The 15,943-nt window shown below is 35.8% G+C and overlaps 1 pseudogene; it reads left to right on the forward strand.

The window, feature by feature from the left end:
- Positions 1–6,685: 6,685 nt before the first annotated feature.
- The window catches only part of LOC107180026, a 114,887-nt pseudogene continuing 105,629 nt past the window's right edge, over positions 6,686–15,943 (forward strand).

Raw genomic sequence — 15,943 nt, forward strand, 5'->3', positions numbered from 1 at the left:
TCAGATTGAAAACTAGGGAATGGAGAACCATCTACCATGATAATGGTCACCAAAAGAAAGTCAGAGTAGCCAAACTTATATCAGACAATCTAGACTTTAAAATAAAGACTGCAACAAGAAATGAAGAAGGGCATTATATCATAATCAAGGGGTCTATACACCAAGAAGACCTAACAATTGTAAACATTTATGCTCCAACTGTGGCACACCCAAATATATACATCAATTAATCACAAACATAAAGAAACTCATTGATAATATGACCATAATACTAGGGGACTTCAACACCCCATTTACAACAATGGACAGATCATCTAAACAGAAAATCAACAAGGAAACAATGGCTTTGAATGACACACTGGACCAGATGAAGTTAATAGATATATCCAGAACATTTCATCCTAAAGCAGTGGAATACACATTCCTCTCCAGTGCACATAGAATGTTCTCCAGAATAGATCACATCCTAGGACACAAATCGGCCCTCAACAAGCACAAAAAGATCAAGATCATACCGTGCATACTTTCAGACCACAATGCTATGAAACTTGAAATCAACCACAAGAAAAAATGTGGAAAGGTAACAAATACTTGGAGACTGAAGAACATCCTACTAAAGAATGAATGAGGTAAACAAGAAGTTAAAGAGGAAATTAAAAAGTACATGGAAGCCAATGAAAATGATAACACCACAGCCCAAAACCCCTGTGATGCAGTAAAGGCGGTCATAAGAGGGAAGTATATAGCAATCCAGGCCTTCCTAAACAAGGAAGAAAATTCTCAAATACACAATCTAACCTTACACCTTAAAGAGCTGGAAAAAGAACAGCAAATAAAACCCCAAACCAGCAGAATACAAGAAATAATAATGATTAGAGCAGAAATCAATACTATTGAAACCAAAAAACAAAACAAAACAGTAGAACAGATCAAGGAAACCAGAAGCTGGTTCTTGGAAAGAATTAGCAAAATTGATAAACTCCTAGCCAGTTTGATCAAAAAGAAAAAGAAAGGACCTAAATAAATAAAATCAGGAATAAAAGACGAGAGATCACAACCAACACAGCAGAAATACAAACAATAGTAAGAGAATATTACCATAATTATATGCCAATAAAATGGGCAATCTGGAAGAAATGGACAAATTCCTAGAAACATATACACTACCAAAACTAAAAACAGGAAGGAAGAAATAGAAAATTTGAACAGACCTATAACCAGTAAGGAAATTGAATTAGTAATAAAAAAATCTGCCAAAAAACAAGATTCCATGGCCAGATGCTTTCCAGGGGAATTCTACCAAACATTTAAAGAAGAGTTAACACCTATTATTTTGAAGCTATTCTGTAAAAATAGAAATGGAAGGAAAACTTCCAAACTCTTTCTATGAGGCCAGCATTACCTTGATTCCAAAACCAGACAGAGACCCCACTAAAAAGTAAACTATAGACCAATTTCCCTGATGAACATGGATGCAAAAATCCTCAACAAGATATTAGCCAGCCGGATCCAACAGTACATTAGAAAAATTATTTACCACAACCAAGTGGGATTTGTACCTGGGATGCAGGCCTGGTTCAATACCTGCAAAACAATCAATGTGATTCATCACATCTATAAAAGAAAGGACAAGAACCACATGATCCTCTCAAAAGATGCAGAGAAAGCATTTGACAAAATACAGCATCCTTTCGTGATAAAAACTCTCAGGCAAGAAGGGATAGAAGGATCATACCTTGAGATATAAAAGCAATATATGTAAGACCCAACACTAATATCATCCTAAATGGGGAAAAAATGAGAGCTTTCCCCCTAAAGTTGGGAATAAGACAGGGATGTCCACTCTCACCACCATCATTCAACATAGTATTGGAAGTCTTAGCCTCAGCAATCAGACAACACAAAGAAATAAAAGGCATCCACATCAGCCAGGAGGAAGTCAAACGTTCATTCACTCTTTGCAGATGACATGATACTCTATATAGAAAACCCAAAAGATTCCACCAAAAAACTGCTAGAACTGATCCATGAATTCAGCAAAGTGGCAGGATATAAAATCAATGCACAGAAATCAGTTGCATTCCTATACACCAATAATGAAGCAACAGAAAGAAAAATCAAGGAATGGGTCCCATTACATTTGCACCAAAAACCATAAAATACCTAAGAATAAATCTAACCAAAGAGGTAAAAAATCTATACACTGGAAACTATAAAAAGCTTATGAAAGAAATTGAAGAAGACACACACACAAAAATGGAAAAATATTCCATGCTCCTGACTAGGAAAAATAAATATTGTTAAAATGTCAATACTACCCAAAGCAATCTACATATTCAATGCAATCCCTATCAAAATAAAATCAGCATTCTTCACAGAGCTAGAACAAACCATCCTAAAATGTGTATGGAACCAGAAAAGACCCCACATGCTAAAGCAATCTTGAAAAAGAAAACCAAAGCAGAAGGCATCACAATCCCAGACTTCAAGCTGTATTACAAAGCTGTAGTCATCAAGACAGTATGGTACTGGCACAAAAACAGACACTCAGATCAATGGAACAGAATAGAGAACCCAGAAATGGACCCACAAACATATGGCCAACTAATTTTTGACAAACAGGAAAGAACGTCCAGTGGAATAAAGAGAGTCTCTTCAGCAAGTGGTGCTGGGAAAACTGGACACCAACATGCAGAAAAATGAACCTGGACCACTTTCTTACACCATACACAAAAATAAACTCAAAATGGATGAAAGACCTAAACATAAGACAGGAAGCCATCAAAATCCTCGAGGAAAAAGCAGGCAAAAACCTCTTTGACCTCTTTGCCACAGCAACTTCTTAGCACAGAGGCAAGGGAAACATATCAAAAATGAGCTATTGGGGGAACCCCTGGGTGGCTCAGTCAGTTGAGTGTCTGACTTCAGCTCAGGTCATGATCTTGTGGTTCGTGAGTTCGAGCCCTGCGTCGGACTCTGTGCTGATAGCTCAGAGCCTGGAGCCTGCTTCAGATTCTGTGTCCCCCTCTCTCTCTGCCCCACCCCTGCTTGTGCTCTGTCTCTGTCTTTCAAAAATAATAAACATAAAAATTTTTTTTTTTAATGAGCTATTGGGACCTCATCAAAATAAAAATCTTTTGCACAGGGAAGGAAACAATCAGTAAAACTAAAAGGCAATGGGTGGAATGGGAGAAGGTACAACGTACCTTGCAAACGACGTATCAGTAAAGGGTTAGTATCCAAAATCTATAAAGATCTTATCAAACTCAACACCCAAAAAATAAATAATCCAGTGAATAATTGGGCAAAAGACATGAATAGACACTTCTCCAAAGAAGACATCCAGAGAGCCAACCGACACATGAAAAAATGCTCAATATCACTCATCATCAGGGAAATACAATCCAAAACCACAATGAGATACCATCTCACACCTGTCAGAATGGCTAACATTAACAACTCAGGCAACAACAGATGTTGGCAGGGATGCGGAGAAAGAGGGTCTCTTTTGCATTGCTGGTGGGAATGCAAACTGGTGCAGCCACTCTGGAAAACGGTATGGAGGTTCCTCAAAAACTAAAAATAGAAATACCCTCCAACCCAGCAATTGCCCTACTAGGTATTTATCCAAGGGATACAGGTATGCTGTTTCAAAGGGACACAGGCACCCCAGTGTTTTTATAGCAGCTCTATCAACAATAGCCAAAGTATGGAAAGAGCCCAAATGTCCATCGACAGATGAATTGATAAAGATGTGGTACATATACACAATGAAATATTACTTGGCCTTCATAAAGAATGAAATCTTGTCATTTGCAACTAGGTGGATGGAACTAGAAGGTATTATGTTAAATGAAATTAGTCAGTCAGAGAAAGACAAATATCATATGACTTCACTTGTATGAGGACTTTAAGATACAAAACAGATGAACATAAGGGAAGGGAAGCAAAAATAATATAAAAACAGGGAGGGGGACAAAACAGAAGAGACTCTTAAATACGGAGAACAAACAGAGGGTTACTGGAGGAGTTGTGGGAGGAGGGATGGGCTAAATGGATAAGAGGCATTAAGGAATCTACTCCTGAAATCATTGTTGCACTATATGCTAACTTACATGGACGCAAATTAAAAAATAAATAAATAATGAGAAAGGGGAAAAAAGCTTAAAAAGGAAAAAAAAAAAAAGAAATCAAGTTTGTTCTTTAATATTCCCACAAAGAAAATTCAGATCTAGATGACTTTATTGGTAAATTCCATCATATATTCAGGGCAGAAGTAATTCTAAACTTATAAAACTCTTCCAAGGGTAGAAAAGCACACTTCTTAACTCATTTTATGAACCTAGCAAAGCCTAGACAAGGACAGCACAAAAAAGATAAATTAAACTCTGATTTCATGCATATACATAATTGGAAAAATCCTAAACAAAATATTAGCAAACTCAAACCATAATTATAAAAAAGTGATAATATATCAGGAATGCATAGTTGATTTAACAATAGATATTCAATGTAATTTACCACATAAAAAGATTAAAGAATAAAAATTATGCAATCATCTAAATGTAGAAAATTTACCATCTGTTATGATAAAGAAAAAAGAACTTTAAGGCAACCAAAATAGAAGAAAATTTTAAAATACTGGAAAAGAAATATCTACAAATTCTACAAATATCTACAAATATCTACAAAATCTACAAATACTCGAAAAGAATATCTACAAAAAGCCTACAGCAAACATAAGTGGTGAAACACTGCAGATTTTCACATTGAATTGGAGAGCGAGACAATGATGCTTATCCAAGTTTCTAGTCAACATGTTAATTGTGTTATACCAACTGCAGTAATGCAAAGAAAATAAAAATAGAAAAGTAATGGTGCAACGATTGAAAAGAAAGAAGACTATCACTGTATTAAGATATCATGATTATTTATACAGAAATCCAACAGAACTGGCACAAAAACTATTGTAAATGATAAGAGATTTAGTAAATTTGTTGAATAAAAACTTAATACCTAAAATCAACACATTTTTATATTTCACCCACAAGTGGTTTAACTGGTGTTTTTATAGAATAAATACTGTCCTACTTAGAGAATCTGGGTAACTGCTCCTACTCTTATTCTTTCTTCAGTAATGACAATGACCAGGAGATTTCTGCTCTAACAGTAAATTACTATAATAAAACTAGAAAACAATGATTTTTAAAATAATGTTTGCATGGTTTATACCTGATATGTGCAGCAAATTAATATTATAGCTTTTAAATTGATGACCTACATATAATGCCGAGATCTATTAAATTAAATATGTAACATTTAAAATACATTTTAAAAACTGTAAATGCTTCTATTTGCAACAACATGCACATACTTGGAGGGTATTGTGCTGAGTGAAATAAGCTAGATGGAAAAAGACAAACTGCCTGGTATCACTTATATGTAGAATTTGTTTTTAAAGTCAAACTCATAGAAACAGAGTAGAATGACGGTTACCAGGGTGGGGGGTACAGAAGAAATGCAATGTTGGTCATGGGTGCAAACTTTAAGCTATAAGATGATTAAGTTCTGAAGATCTAATGTATGGCTTGCTGACGATAGTGAATAATGTACTGTGTACTCGAAATTGGCTGCCAGAGTAAATCTCAAGCATTCTTGTTAAAAAAAAAAAATAAAGTAACTGTATGAGGTGATATAAGATTTCAGTAACTTGACTAAGGCAATCATTTCACAATATGTACCAAATCCTCATTATGTTGAATACTTCAGATTATTACGAGTTATTTGTCAATTATACCTCAATGAGACTGGAAAAATGCACACTTTTTCAGATTGAGCACAGTCTCTAAATAATGTTAATTCACTTAAGATAACTTATCTAAAATTTGTCTAAAAATCTCTGCTTTTATATTAATTTCAACAATGTGTATGTATAAAAGCAAGAAATGGAGTTTCCCTTTACTTAGAGCCATCTTAATGTGTAAATAAAATGGATATGTCAGCCTGAAACCTGAAAATTTCTATGAAGCAAAAGAAGATGGGGTGAGAGTTCAGCTAAAAAAAATAATAAAAGGAACAGACAGCATTTTAAGTAATAAGAAATAGACATCAGAACACATGCCCATTCACATCACATCATCCATATGCTGTCTAATATACTTAAAATGAGTGATCTCCATAGCAACCAGTGGATCAAATAATACACAAGATGACTGTGAAGCACCGACATTTGTCTTTCTTACAGTAATTTGATTATATAATAAATACAATAGATTGTGAAATCTCATCATTTTAAGTTAAATATATGTGGGATAATAGATTTCTAAATATGAATTTTCCAGACTGTGGTTAATGACATCAAAGTTATTTTTCTGTATATTTCTTACCTATTTTTAGCCTCCCATTTTTGCTCTGATGGTTTAAAAGTGATGGTGAGCAAAACTAATGTCGAGATTTAGTTAAGTTGGGTGTGTTAGGCAAAATAGTGGTCCCCAAAATGCCCACATCTAGTTCCTGGACCCTTGAAGGTGTTACCTTACACAGCTAAAAGGACTTTGCAGATATACTTAAGGATACAGACATTGAGATGGAGGGACTGTCCTGGATTATTTGGGTGAACCCATTCTAATCCCATAAATCCCTAAAAGCAGAAAACCTTTCCCACCTGAGGTCAGAAAGAGATAAGATGACAGAAGAAGGGTCAGAGTCATGCTACGTTGCTGGCTTTGAAGATGAAGTAAGGGAACACAAGTCAAGGAATGCAGGTAACCTCTTGAATGGAAAAGGTTGTCTCCATAAAGGAAGACAGCCACACCGACACTTTGATTTTACCCCAGCAAGACTCCTTAGACTTTTGATATACAGCACTATAAAATAATAAATTTTGTGTATTGTTTCAGCCACTAAATTATGGCTTTGTTGTAGTTTGTTATATACCAGCAGTGTGACTAATAAATTAGGTGTGGCATTGGTGTCTTTATGAAAGATAGAAACCAGTTAGAGGAGAAAGGAAGAGTCCCACACTCCCTGATCCCTACTGCATAGAATGTAATTTGACATATCTAAGCAAAGCACATGTCCGTTCGGCCCTGGTGGCCGAACCATAGAATTAAGAGGCTACCATCAGCATCCAAGAGCACTGGGAGTATTCCAAGGGATTCATGAAACTTTGTGTCCTCTGCCAGGTTCTGTTTTATGCCACACTGAGCTTCCTTCAACTGAATAAACTATACCGAATCATAATTAAATGTGAAAACAGGCCCAAGCCTGCATATCTCCCTTAAACAAACTACCAGGTCAGTTAAACAGAAAATTTATTTTTCCTAAGACCTTTTTTGGATATGGATGTGTGTGTGTATATATTTACACATATTTTTAATAATAGGAAAAACCCTTCCTCACAAAATTGTTTTTCTTTCTGAAGGGCCTTCCCCCAACAGGCTATGAGAAGATGGACCGTGTGGAAGATAAGCACCTTCACATCCATTATCCCATTTTTGCATGAAATGAGTTTAGGTAAAGACATTTGCTTTTCTAAAGCAAAGCATGCAGTAGGCGTTTCACAGATTTTATGAATAATACTGGACAGAACTCTCTTCTTTCTCAGAATTGTATAAGCATGACTTCCATCCTGAACCCTCATTTGAAACAGAAGCATGCAGGTGCCACTGTAGCAAAATATGTTCTCTATAAACTGATGGAATTGAGTCTTCAAAACAAACTTTGTGTTTATTTATGCATTTTTTTTTTGTTTCCCTTTACAATAAAAGAAATCCTATTTGGTTTCCTTTGTTAGTTTTCAACACTTTGTAGCTACATATTACACCATCCCAACGATTCTCAAAGTGTGGCCTGAAAGCCCCAGGGGGTCCCTAAGATCCTTTTAGCGGTGCAAGAGGTCCTCTTTTTCCGAATGACATAGCCATGCAAAGCCAGATTTTCCTCATGTACTTCACCTAAACAAAATACTTCAACAGACTGAATGCAGAAGCAGATTTGTGAACCTATTTCTTCAGGTTTGACAAACATTAAAGAAATTGCAAAAAGATAAAACAACAATAGTGTTCCCACTAATTTAAAAAAAAAAAAACGAAACAAAAGAATAAACAAACAAAAAGCAGAATCAGAGAACAAACTGATGGTTGCCTGAGGAAAGAGGGCTGGCAGAATGGGCAAAATGAGTGAAGGGGAGAGGGAAACACAGGTCTCCAATTTTGGAATGAATGTCTTGGGAATAAAAGGGACAGGGCAGAGAATATAGTCAATGATATTGTAATAGTGTTGTATGCTGACAGGTGGTCGTTACAGTTGGGGTGAGTATATATAACGTACAGAGACGTTAAATCACTATGTTGTACACCCGAAACTAATATAACATTGCTTGTCAACTATACTTAAATAAATAAACACATAAATACATAAAATGAGTACAAAAATATGTTTTAAACTTTTTAGTGTTGATTTCTAGATGGATAAGTATTGATATAGGTTGGATCTGCAGGGGAAAAAAAAAGTTTTTGGAGTCCTCATTATTTTATTTTATTTGTTTCATGTTTATTTATTTGGGAGAGACAGAGAGACAGAGACAGATAGTGAGCAGGGAAGGAGATGAGAAAGAGGGAGACACAGAATCTGAAGCAGGCTCCCCGCTGTAAGCTGTTAGCATAGAGCCCAACATGGGACTCAGAGTCACAAACTGGGAGATCATGACCTGAGCCAAAGTCTGACACTTAACTGACTGAACCACTCAGGCGCCCCGGAGACCTCAATTGTTTTTAAGAGTATAAAGGGATCCTGAGTCCAAAAACCTTGAAAATCACTACTTCACTTCAGTAGTCCTTCCTCTTATAACCTGGCCATCATTCCATTGCCTTTCTTATCTCCCAGTGCCCACTACACATACTCTCTGATACCAACCAGTACTCTTTCTCCCCAAACTTAACCAATGCTCTTTAATCATTTATAAGCTATGACCCTTGCCCTCAGAGAAGTAGGGTCTGGTGGGAGGAAACAAACATTGTTCCAAATAACTGGCATGAGAGGAAGATAATGAAAAATGTCTCAAGAAATATGCAAAGAATGTGTTTGTGGTAGAGACAGACAGCTACCCACGTAATGTCTATGCTCCCCTTCCTCTTAAACCAGACCCCAGTTGTACACCGGCCCACAGTGTTCTCAGCCATCCTTGTGGTTAGGTATGGCTTTGTTACTAAGTTCACTTGCAGCTGATGTGGCTGTTGAACATTCTGGTTAATGAAAGTCAAAGTTATTGAGTTAAATGCCTTGGCAAGCGCTTGGTGGGGAGACATTCCTTTTGTCCTTTCCTTCCTGTTTTCTGCTGCCTAAATGAGCAAAATGTTTAGAGCTCCAGCAACCACCATAGATAATGAGAGAATCTAAGATGAAAGCTAGGAAGGAGCAGAAAAATAAAAGGAGTCTGAGTTTTGACAATTATGGAATCATAAAAAATTAATATCTATATTGCTTGAGTTACTGGCAAGGGAAGGAAGATTTCTATTATATAAAGTTGAACCTGGTCCTAAATAATATGATGCTCTTGGAAATTCAGAGTGGGAGGGAGTGAACTACTCTCTGCATGTTTTTAGTAGCATTTGAGCCAAATCTTGAAGAATGAACAGGATTTTTATCACGCGGTCAGCGCCACAGAAATCCACGAAGGAGAAAATTTCATAGAAGTTCCATTCGTAGTATATCAAATTTAACAAAAAGGAGCACAGCAGCTCCTTCCTTAGGCTTTGCATACCCCCTTCTCAATTAAAAGGCTATGATTTTCCTTATCTAAGTCTCCCCGAAGACCTCGTTCAAAATCAGCTTCCTCATAATGGCCTTCCCCCTCGACACTCACTTGTAACTCCTACGGCCCCAAATGCCCACTCATCGTAGGCAATCGTGCATCATTTGCTATTCAAAGATTAATTTTTTTATGTCTTGTCTCATAATATAGATAATAGGCTTTCTGATGTCAGAGAGTGATCTTCAAATCCCTAATTATGTTCATAGTCTTTGCACATCTTACAAGTTCAATCATGAAAAGGAATAATTTTCAGACCTCCTCAAAATGTCTTAATAGAGTGGTCTGGCCCGGCTTGCACACTCGGCATTTAGATAGAAATATATAAATACATAAATAGCAATTTATGTGTGTCTAATAGCTTACAAAAGATTTCATATCTATTGTTTCACACTGTTTTATAACTTTGTGAATTAGGTATTATCCATGCTCTTTTGTATTCAACAATATATATTTTGCTTTCACTGTTATGCCAGGCTTGAGACCTAACAGGGAAATAGTACTGAGCATCTGTATAATTACAATACAATGGAGAGGTACTGATACAGAGGCCAGGGTAAGGTACCAGGAGGATTAAGGGATGGAAAAATAGAGTAGCTTTCTGTTGGGGTGGACTGGGGAGCTCCAAAGGGGGAGTGGTAGATGAATGAAGCTCTAAAGAATGAAAGGTAACTAGAAGTCAAGAAGAAAGGGCACTAGAGAGGAGTGGAACAGCATGTGTAAAGCAGATAGACCTGAGACAACATGGCTCATTTGAGGAACAGCAAATAATTTAGAGTAGCTGAAGGGCAGAGGAAGTTTGGAGGGAGTTTAAAGTGAGACTGGAGAGTTAGCCAGAGGCTGAAAACGAAAGACATTGTAGACTAACTGTAGCATTTCTGTTTTATCTTGCAGCCAAAGAAAAGTTGCTAAAGGATTCTCTGCAAGAGAGCTTGGTGATCAATTTCACAATTCGGGAAGTTAAATCTGAATGCAATGTCACAAATTATCCAGGTAAACAACAATAAAAAAATTCATGAGAAGTTATAACATATAACAGAGCAACGTAGTGTTGAGTTTCCAAGCACATAGGCATGTAATTCTGCAGCTGATTTTGCACATTAAAAATTGTACTGAGGTGTTAGCAATACAATTAAATGAAGCAACATACGGAAGAGTTTTCAAGATTTCAAAACAATTGTATTCCTGCCCCTCAAAAAAAGAGAGAGGGAGAGACTCCCTGATTCACAAAATGCCAGTATATGTTAACAAATCATGTATGTTCCCTGATTTTTCATATTTTTCGATCTACTTGTCCATTTGTCCTTATGCCCCTTCTTTAAAACTGAGAAGCGGGGCTCCTGGGTGGGTCAGTCGGTTAAACGTCCGACTTAGGCTCAGGTCACGATCTCACAGTCTGTGAGTTCGATGGCTCAGAGCCTGGAGCCTGCTTCCAATTCTGTGTCTCCCTCTCTCTCTGCCCCTCCCCCATTCATGCTCTGTCTCTCTCTGTCTCAAAAATAAATAAAAACGTTAAAAAAAATTAAAAAAAAAACTGAGAAGCAACTATTTGGTCTTCACTTACAAGACGACAAAAAATGAATAATTATGTTTTTCTTTCTCAATTTCTCTTTTCATATTTCTTCTTTCAAAATGTAAAAATGACACTTGTATCAATTTCAAATGCAATTCAGTAGTACTTTAGGCAGCAACAACATCAATCAAATAGAAAAGAATGTCTTACTTTTTTAATCCGTCAGTATTCAAAGGTATTTTACAACTTTTTTTACCCATAAATGTAGCTTAGTGCACCATGAGAATTTATTTAAGAGTGGATAAAATGAATTAACTGTCTAAGTAAGCCAGTGAGGCAAGGTAGAACTTAGGTATTTTCTTTGCCAACAACTGTTTCTATACTAACACACTAATGTACTTTTTGGGAAAATGCCAAAGATGACTATGGACCACTTTTTTCCTCTGCCCATATGTTTCTCAAAAAAAAAAAAAAAAAAGTTACACTATGAACATGTAGAATAAGTCTCTTTGCCTCACAGAAATGAAGACAAGTTCCATCATATAGTGTGATACTATCATTTTTTTGAGGAACCGGAGGATGATTTTCAGCCAATTGTGACCTAGGGCAAGTTGCCTGACCTCATGAAGTCTGTTTCTATAACAGTAAAGTGAGGATAATATGCATTAAGGATTAAATAATATATTCTATATCAATTGTTTAGCAGTGCCTGACATAAAGTAAGTATTCAATATATAGAACTGTTACTATTATTAATAATACCACTATTATAGAAATGCTTTGTTTCTCCTCTGCCTGTTGGGAAATGAAAGTCCCAGTTGGGGAGAAATTCCACTTACTAAAAAATTACTGTCAATCCCTCCTTTAATCTATCAAAATTGTTTTTTAAGGGCATACTATGTCATAGTAAGTAAGATGTCTACTATCCTAAAATCTCATCACTGGTTTTTGTGCAAATTTGTAACTTTAAACTCCAAAATCAGTTTAATCACTGAAATATAAGCAAATTATATCATGCAAAAAAAAAAAAAAAGGGTTCCAAACCCTAAGCTTTGGGGAATCTCAAAAATGATTTTTTAAGGGCAATGATAGTCAAAGATAACTAAACATATGTGGAAAAAAGAAAACAAACAAACAAACTGTAAGAACCAGAAGGAAAAAGAGTTTACATCTTGACATTATCACAGATTACAACAATGCAATGTTTACTGTGCATGAAGAAATATACAACAAAAATATCTGCAGAATACAGGAAGGTAGGAAAATTGACAAAGCAGATTTGAAAAACAACCAAATATTGTTTGTAGGAATAAATAATACAATGAAGTATAACACAGTAAAGCATAAAATATAAAATAATTATAAAACTTCACACAATACAGTGTAAAAGATAAAGATTAAAAATTTAAAAATATGGTTTGGGAGCAAACAAGGAATAGTGGTAAAGTGGTCAAAAGTTGAAAAAGAAGGCAAGTCAGGAGAAAATATCCAGACACATGCAAATACAGATAAAGACATGAGAAAACAGAAGAGAATAGAAAATACAAGAAGGATTTAGTGAATAATTCCAGAAAGAAGTATTTCTAAATGTGTATGCACCTAATTATATAGCCTCAAAAAAAAAAAAGAGCAAATATTGACAGTTGTACCAAAAGAAGGAACAAATCTATAAATATAGTGGGAGAGTGTGATATATCTCTTTTAGTTGGTAGAACAAAGAGAGAAAATAAGTTGGTAGAATAAAGAAACAAATAATTAAGGACATAGATTTCAACATATCATTAATAAAATGGACCTATGGACATTATACCCTATAATTGAAGAATACAACTTTTCAAGCACACATGAAACATTTAGAAAATTGACTACATATTGTGCTGCAAACCACATGTCAACAAATAAAGAAGTGAAATCATAGAGAAAATTGGAGAGAGACACAAAGTAGCTTCTGGGATTTTAACATTGTTTTGTAGCTTACTATGGGTAGTAGTAGCATGAACAGTTACTTTATAATAATTCATTAAGCTATATAACTATGTTTTATGTACTTTTGTATGTTCTTAATATTTCACACTATTTTTGAAGTAGATCTGATCCATACAAAATATGCTCTCCAACCACAGTGCATTTGTGTCAAAAATCAATCAGAAACTGGTAGCTAGAAAATTTCCCATATCTTCTGAAATGAAACAATATATTCTAAATATCACATGGGCGGAAGAAATATCATAAAAGAAATTAGAAAATATATTGAACTGTGTAATAATAAATGTTATATAGCAAAACTCCCAGGATGAATCTAAAGCAACATGTAACATAATATTGCTAGCTAGAAATGCATATAATAGAAGAGAGAAATGTTGAAAACGAATGAACTAAGTACATTAAACACTATATAAAGTAGTTACAAAAATTATCAAAAAAAATAAAACTAAAGAAATGTGAAGAAGGAAATTAAGATAAATGCAAAAATCAATAAAATTAATAATATTTTAAAAACATAAAATAGAGAAGACCAAGAAAGCTAAAGCTACATGTTTGAAAAGACAAATCCTATGGTAAGATTGATCAAAAAGAGAGAAGGGAAGAGGGAGGGAGAAAAGGAGGAAGGGAGGGAGAGGGAAAGAATATTAGGGATGAATAGGAAAAATCACAGCAAATGCTGCAGACATGAAAGAGATAAAAAGGAGATACTGTGAACAAATTTATAAATTTCGAGAAAGTGTGTAATTTTTAATGTTTACTTATTTTTGAGAGAAAGAGAGACAGAGTGTGAGTGGGGGAGGGGCAGAGAGAGAGGGAGACACAGAATCCGAAGCAGGCTCCAGGCTCTGAGCTGTCGGCACAGAGCCCAATGTGGGGCTTGAACTCACGACCTGTGAGATCATGACCCGAGCTGAAGTCAGACACTTAACTGACTGAGCCACCCAGGCACCCTGAAAAAGTGCATCTTTAACAAAATGTGACTCAAGAAGAAATGGAAAGCCTAAATAATCCTTTAAAAAATTGAATCAAGTGTAAAACTCTTCACACAAGAAAAACTACATGCCTGGATAACTTTATGAATGGATTTACCAAGCAGTCACTGAAGAAACAATTCCAGATTGTTATGGACTAAGTTGTGCACCCCATCCCCCCAAATTTTATATGTTGAAGCCCTACTTCTCAGTGTGATGATGGAGCCTTTGAGAGGTAATTAGGTTTAGATGAGGTTATGATAGTGGGAACCTAACGATGAAATTATATGCTCTGAATTATGATGAATTTGCTCTCCAGAGAAGAACATATCTCTCACCTTTTCCCCACCCTCCCTCCCATTATCTCTCCCTCCCTCTCTTTCTTGAGGACAAAGTGAGAAGACAGTACCTACACGCTAGGAAGAGAATCCTCACCCTAAGCCAAATATACTGCAGCATGATTGCAGATGCCCAGCCTTAAGAATTGTGAGAAAATACATTTCTGTTGTTATTTTTTTTAATGGCAGCTAGAGCAGACCAAGACAAAGACCTACGCAACTTTTTTTCGGAGAATAGAGAAAAAAGTGTTATATGCTTCAACTCATTTTATACTCAATTTCATACGAAATCTGAAGGATGGCATGAGAAAAGAAAATGAAAAGTCAGGTTTAAGTCTTACTCTGAATACAAAAATTCTTTTTAAAAAGGTGTTAGGGCTCCTGGGTGGCTCAGTCAGTTAAGTGTCCAACTTCAGCTCAGGTCATGATCTCATGGTTCATGGATTTGTGGGTTCAAGCCCCACATTGGGCTCTGTGCTGACATCTCAGAGCCTGTAGCCTGCTTCAGATTCTGTGTCCCCCTCTCTCTCTGCCCCTCCCCCATTCACACTCTGTCTCTGTCTCTCAAAAATGAATAAACATTAAAAAAAAATTAAAAGTTAAAAGAGGTGACAAACCTGGGTACAATGTATTCCCCTTAATGGCCAAATGATCTGACCTGCTGTTTGTTTGATAGATGCTATTTAAATGCACATCAACAACTGCCAAAGCGATGATCTTTTTAAAAACTTATCAAACCAGGGGTGCTTGGGTGGCTCAGTCGGTTAAGCGGCCAACTTCGGCTCAGGTCATGATCTCAAGGTCCGTGAGTTCGAGCCCCGTGTCAGGCTCTGTGCTGACAGCTCAGAGCCTGGAGCCTGCTTCAGATTCTGTGTCCCCCTCTCTCTGACCCTCCCCCATTCATGCTCTGTCTCTCTCTGTCTCAAAAATAAATAAACGTTAAAAAAAATTAAAAAAAAAACTTATCAAACCAAATCCATTACTATACTAAGAGGATAATATATTATGACTAACTTTATTTTATCCAGTAATGAAATATTGGTTTAACATTTTTTAAAGGAATCAATAAATGTAATTCATCACTATGTCAAGTTTTAAAATGGGGTAAACATATTATTAGCTCAATAAATGCAGAGAAAGCACTGATAAAATTCAAAATCCACTGCGAATAAGAATTTGTACCACTCTAGGAACAAAAATGAACTTTCTTAACCTGATAAGGGACACTTAGAAATAACCCAGAGCAAACACTGTATTAAATCATAAAGCTTTGGAAGCTTTCTCTTTAGTTAAAGAAAAAGGTAAAAATGTCTGCTCTCAGAAT

This window comes from Panthera tigris, chromosome C2, assembly GCF_018350195.1.
Source record: "Panthera tigris isolate Pti1 chromosome C2, P.tigris_Pti1_mat1.1, whole genome shotgun sequence".
Lineage (NCBI taxonomy): Eukaryota > Metazoa > Chordata > Mammalia > Carnivora > Felidae > Panthera > Panthera tigris.